A 6,070-nucleotide genomic window follows, 5' to 3' on the forward strand; every position below is an offset into this window, starting at 1 on the left:
CCCGGGCCAGATGGCCCACCGGCCGTGCCTGCCCCCACCCTCCAGGGGCACAGGCTTAAGGTACCATCCCGCGCCCTGGTGTGGCTTAAGGCACCACCTCGAAGGCCCGGGCCAAGACCATCTGGTCCGCCAGGCTGACCAGGAAAGCTGAGACGAGTGCTCCCTCCCAGCCCGCACACCCCCGTGGGTGCGCACCTAGGGTGGGTGGTATTTTACTGTGCGTCCTGCAGGCACCAGGAGGAAGGATGGAGAACCTTGGTGACGGTGCCGCCTTGCGACAAAAGCTAGGCACAGAGGATGACTTCCACTAGATCGCAGCGAGGTAGCTGCTCTGCTACTTATGAAACACTGAACCAGAATCAGGTTGTCTATGAATGATTTAGCACCAGATTCCCCACAAACATGCGGTGCACTACGGGTGAGAGAGGTGGCCCCCTTCTGTCCAAGTCCCAAGGCGAGCGGCTCTACACACCGGCCGCGAGGCCGGCTATCCTAAGCCAACAGATGCTCGACAGCGCTGCAGTATCACGGTTTGGGGGGGGGGGATTTCTGACTTAGAGGCGTTCACTCATAATCCCACAGATGGTAGCTTCACCCCATTGACTCTTCAGCCAAGCATGCACACCAAATGTCTGAACCTGCGGTTCCTATCGTACTGAGCAGGATTACTATTGCAACAACACAACATCAGTAGGGTAAAACTAACCTGTCTCACATCGGTCTAAATCCACCTCACGTTCCCTATTAGTGGGTGAACAATCCGATGCTTGGTGAAATCTGTTTCACAATGACAGGAAGAGTCGACATCGAAGGATCAAAAAGCGACGTCGCTATGAAGGCTTGTCCGCCACAAGCCAGTTATCCCTGTGATAACTTTTCTGACACCTCCTGCTTGAAACCCAAAGTCAGCAGGATTGTGAAGCCCCGCTTTCACGGTCTGTATTCATACTGAAAAATTGAGATCAAGCTAGCTTTTGCCCTTCTGCACTGCAGGAGGTTTCTGTCCTCCCCGAGTTCGCCTTAGGACACCTGCGTTATCCTTTGACAGGTGTACCACCCCAGTCAAACTCCCCACCTGCCACTGTCCCCGGAGTGGGTCGTGCCCAGCAGGTGCCGGGCGCTTGGAGCCAGAAGCGAGAGCCCCAAGGGGTAAGTGGAAAAACAATAAGAGTATGGTGTTTCCCAGAGGCCCAAGGGCCTCCCACTTATCCTACCTCTCATGTCTCTTCACAGTGCCAGACGAGAGTCAAACTCAACGCAGACGATTCTGCCAAGCTTGTTCCCTTGGCTGTGGTTTCGCTAGATAGTAGGTAGGGACAGTGGGAATCTCATTCATCCATTCATGCACATCACTAATTAGATGACAAGGCATTTGGCTACCTTAAAGGTCATAGTTACTCCAGCCGTTTACCCACGCTTCATTGAATTTCTTCACTTTGACATTAAGAGCACTTGGCAGAAATCACATTGCGTCAACACCCTCCACGGGCCTTTGCAATGCTTTGTTTTAATTAAACAGTCAGATTCCCCTAGTCCGTACCAGTTCCAAGTCAGCTGCTAGGTGTCGGCCGAGGCAGAATGCCGGCCCTGAACCCCAGGAGGGGGAACGAGAGAGGCAAACACTGCAGCTGGGGTGATCCACAGGAAGGGCCTGGCTCGCATCCAGAGGCAGAGCCGCCCCCCTGGGGGGGGAAGACACCTCATCCAGCCAAGGTGCACATCCAGCCCTGCTTTGCGCCCCAGCCCGACCGACCCAGCCCTTAGAGGCAATCCTTATCCCGAAGTTACGGACCTAACTTGCCAACTTACATTGTTCTGACATGCCAGGTTGTCCGCCTTGGAGACCTGCTGCGGATATGGGTACGGCCTGGCGCGAGATTTGCAACATCTCACCCAGATTTTCAAGGACCAGCGAGAGCTCACCGGATGCCGCCAGAACCGCAACGCTTTCCAAGGCTCGGGCCTCTTTCTCAGGGCTTACTCATTCCAGGGTGCCCTGCCCTTCACAAAGAAAATAACTCTCCCTGCGGCTACCGCCGGCTTCTCTGGGATCATTTGCGTTACCGCACTGGACGCCGCAAGGGCGCTTGTCTCTGCCACTCTGGGTTCGGGGATCTGAACCCAACTCCCTTTCGATTATCTGAGGGCAACGGAGGCCATAGCCCATCCCTTCCGAACAGTGCTCGCCTATCTCTTAGGACCGACTGACCCATGTTCAACTTCTGTTCACATGAAACCTTTCTCCACTTAACCCTACAAAGTTCTCGTTTGAATATTTGCTACTATAACCAAGATCTGCATCTGTGGCAGCTGCACCCGGGCCCTCGCTCTGGGCTTCTGTGCGTACCGCAGCAGCCCTCCTACTCGCCTGACTTGGTCCCCGCGGCTCTCAGCGCGGGCCGTGTATGGGCCTGACGCTCCAGCGCCATCCATTTTCAGGGCTAGTTGATTCGGCAGGTGAGTTGTTACACACTCCTTAGCGGATTCCGACTTCCATGGCCACCATCCTGCTGTCTATATCAACCAACACCATTTCTGAGGTCTGATGAGCATCAGCATCACGCGCCTTAACCCGGGGTGCGGTTCATCCCGCAGCGCCAGTTCTGCTTACCAAAAGTTGCCCACTGAGCACTTTCATACAATACCCGGATCCACGCAGGCGAGCCGGGCTAAATACCCATTTAAAGTTTGAGAGTAGGTTGAGATAATTTTGGCCCCAAGACATCTAATCATTCGCTTTGCTAGATAAAACTGGGGTTTCCGTGCACCAGCTATCCTGAGGGAAACTTCGGAGAGAACCAGCTACTATATTGGTCGATTAGTCTTTTGCCCCTATCCCCAGGTCGGATGATCAATTTGCACATCAGGACCGCTACGGACCTCCACCAGGCCGAGTTCACCATCTTTCGGGTACTATCACACACGCTCATGCATCATCTCTCTGATAGAGCGGGCGAGACGGGTTGGTGGAGGGCCCACCGCGACAGGATGCAACTGCTATCGGTGAGCACCGGCCCTCAACATCATTGCATCACAGGGTTTAATTCGGCCCTCTGACTCAGGCGCGTGTTATACTCCTTAGTCAGTGTTTCCAGACAGGTCGGGTGGTTAACTGACATCACCTCGGACACCTGGCTCCCTTTTGTGGGCCGCCCCGCCCGGCAGCACGACGTGGTCGGGGCGTTTTGAGGGCAGTCCACCACAGTCGCATCGGGAGCCCTGTCTCCCATCGCCACTCTAGCGACCCCCCCCAAGAGTGGCCAGGACGGTTGCCGGATAAGGGCGCGGTGGCGGTCTATCTCCCTCAGCCCCGTGGACACAGCAAAACTGCTGTCAGGGGGCTGTAACACTCTCTGCTGGAGCAGAGAGCCACCTGCCGCCTGGGGCCTTCCCAGCCAGTCGTGGTGCACCGCTACAGAGGAAATGCACCCTGCTGGGGCTGGATGTGCCCGGGCTGCAGACCCACAAGGGCCTCCCCCGTTCCAGGTAACCAACCTGGCTGCCGTGTTGAATCCTGTGGGCGGACTACACAGACCCCACCAGTTTACCGCTCAACTATTTCACGCCCTCTTGAACTCTCTCTTCAAACTTCTGTTCAACTTTCCCTTACAGTACTTGTTGGCCATCAGTCTCGCGTCCGTATTTAGCCTTAGACAGAGTTTACCACACGCTTTGGGCTGCATTCCCAAGCAACCTGACTCCAAGAAGACCTGATCCCGGTGTGCAAGAGGCCGCTATTGGCCTAACACCATCTGCGTGGTGAGACTCAATCAGAAGGACTTGAGCCCCCTGAGCGATGCCAGGGAGTCTGTCTTCTGTACGCCACATTTCCCACGCCTGCCGCTGAATGGGGATTCCGCGCTGGGCTATTCCCTTTTCACTGGCCGTTACGGAGGGAATCCTGGTTAGTTTCTTTTCCTCTGCTTAGTAATATGCGCAAAACTCAGGGCAGCTGGCCTCGGGCCCGTACGGGGGGTTGCCCCAGCCCTGTGCCTCTGGCGCAGGCGAGTGTGCTCTGTCCCAATCTGCGACAGAAGCCCACATGGTCACGAGGTCCGCGCTCCATGGTCATCCTGCGCCGGCAGCCATGGGACACCAAAGACAGCCACACACATCACGGCCAGATGCCCCGGGGTAGGGTGAAGGTGCGCCAGGCTTTTTTAAAGCCTGCTGCTGCCACCACCACATCCGGGGGGGTGCGCCGGCCACCCGGCCCTCCCGAAACCAGCATGATGCGGGGAAAGTGGGGAGGTAGGACGCGTCTGCAATGAGCTTGCGTGCCAGATCCATGGATCCTGCGACGGTGCTGATCGGGGTCTGACCTTAGGGGGATGAATGGAATGGGGTCTCTGCGACAGCCCCAGTCACGCCCCTGGGAGGGAACCCTGGGGCGATTGATGTACAAGCGACCCTCAGACAGGCATAGCCCCGGGAAAAACCCAGGGCCACATGGTGCGTTCGAAGTGTTGATCAATGTGTCCTGCAATTCAAAGTAATTCTTGCAGCTAGCTGCGTTCTTCATTGAGGCACAAGTCGAGTGATCCACCACCAAGCGTCACAGGCAACTTTGTTTTGTTCCAGACGCTGGCCTGACCCTGCCGGTGCAGGAGAGGTCGGGGGAGGCAGCGCTGCCTGTAGCGGGACAGCCCACCGCCCTGTCTAGCTCGGCCGAAACCATTGTGGTTTAATAAAAGAAAAAAAAGCCAGATGCTCAGCCTGGGAAGCCTGACCGCCACCTGCCGCAGCACATCTCCCCATCTCTCCCTCTCCCTCCAGAAACACACCCATGTGCACCATCCCTATGCCCAGATCCACACCAATGTGCCCCCACCACCTCACTCCAGAGCCACACCAATGTGCACCCACCACCTCACTCCAGAGCCACACCAAGATGCCCCGTCCCACTTCCCAACCCACACCTAGATGACCCATGCCACCCTCCAGACCCACTGTGCCCCATCTCTCCCTCCAGAAACACACCCATGTGCACCATACCTCCGCCCACATCCACAATGTGCCTCCACCACCTCCCTCCAGAGCCACACCAAGATGCCACATCCGCCACCTGCCCACCTGGCCCGATACACTCCTTCTTCCCAGACCCCTTCCGCTTCCCTTTTGGAGGGGGCTGGGAGACGGACAGCGAGGTGGGCCAGAGACAGCACAGACGGGGGGTTGGGTGGGACCGCTAGAGTCTTCAAACCCCAGCCCAGCCGCATAGGGCCCAGCTCCAGGTACCTGGGCAAGAGGGAAGGTCACCCACTGTGCCAGCGGGCCTGGCCATCGCTCGCTCATAGATGTGGGCGGCTGGAACCTTGGCGCCCACCGTCGAGTAAGCCAGCTGCACCATGGCTCAGGACTCATGCCTGGCGTTCCGGGCCCCTGTCTGCCTGGGGAGGCGCCCCTCGAGAGCAGTCAGGTTCCCCTCGGCTCCAGGCTGCCCCCACTCGGGGCCTCCCTGTTGACCAGGGTGTGCCCACCAATGCCCACCCGCTGGCAGGTCTGAGAGAGTAGTGCGCGCCCCTGGCCAGCGCAGAGACGGGCTCAGTGAGGAGAGGGGGCTGTGCAGGGCTTCATTTCCGTTGCGTGGTTGGGGACATCTCCAGCAGGTTAACCCAACCCTGCCAGGCATCCCTGGCCATCTGCTGGGTCGCGGACCCCTCTCTGGTGGAAGGGAATCCCCGCTCTCTGGTGGACCACACACACCGGACTGCTCTGCGAGAGGTGCCCCGGGCTGTGGGTGTGCATGTCTGGGATGCAACCAAGGTCGGGCCCACGGCTCTCCCTCCCGCTGCTCCACTGTTAATGATCCTTCATGCCCCCACCCACAAGCAGATACCATTCACACTCAAATGCCCCATTTCTCCTTCCAAACACATGTTCCAGATTCAAATGCCACCTCCCTCCTGACCCACATGCCACCATCCCTCCATCAAAACCCACACAAAGACACCAACATCCCTCCATACCTACACCAAGATCTTCCACCCATCAGAGCCACACCCATATGCTTCACCTCTACCTCCAGACTCACACTCAGATAGCGCCATTCGCCCTCTCTCTATACCCA

The 6,070-nt window shown here is 57.6% G+C and overlaps 1 non-coding gene and 1 pseudogene across 1 annotated transcript; both read right to left on the reverse strand.

The window, feature by feature from the left end:
• Window positions 1-277: 277 nt before the first annotated feature.
• LOC138554403 (28S ribosomal RNA) lies at window positions 278-3,978 on the reverse strand. The gene has a single exon (XR_011297404.1). It is a non-coding gene; the product is annotated as a 28S ribosomal RNA (ribosomal RNA).
• A 428-nt stretch (window positions 3,979-4,406) lies between these two features.
• Window positions 4,407-4,557, reverse strand: LOC138554402 (5.8S ribosomal RNA; annotated as a pseudogene).
• Between the last annotated feature and the right edge of the window lie 1,513 nt (window positions 4,558-6,070).

Source organism: Ambystoma mexicanum, unplaced genomic scaffold, assembly GCF_040938575.1.
Source record: "Ambystoma mexicanum isolate Mex_15411 unplaced genomic scaffold, UKY_AmexF1_1 Mex_scaf16, whole genome shotgun sequence".
Taxonomy (NCBI): Eukaryota; Metazoa; Chordata; class Amphibia; order Caudata; family Ambystomatidae; genus Ambystoma; species Ambystoma mexicanum.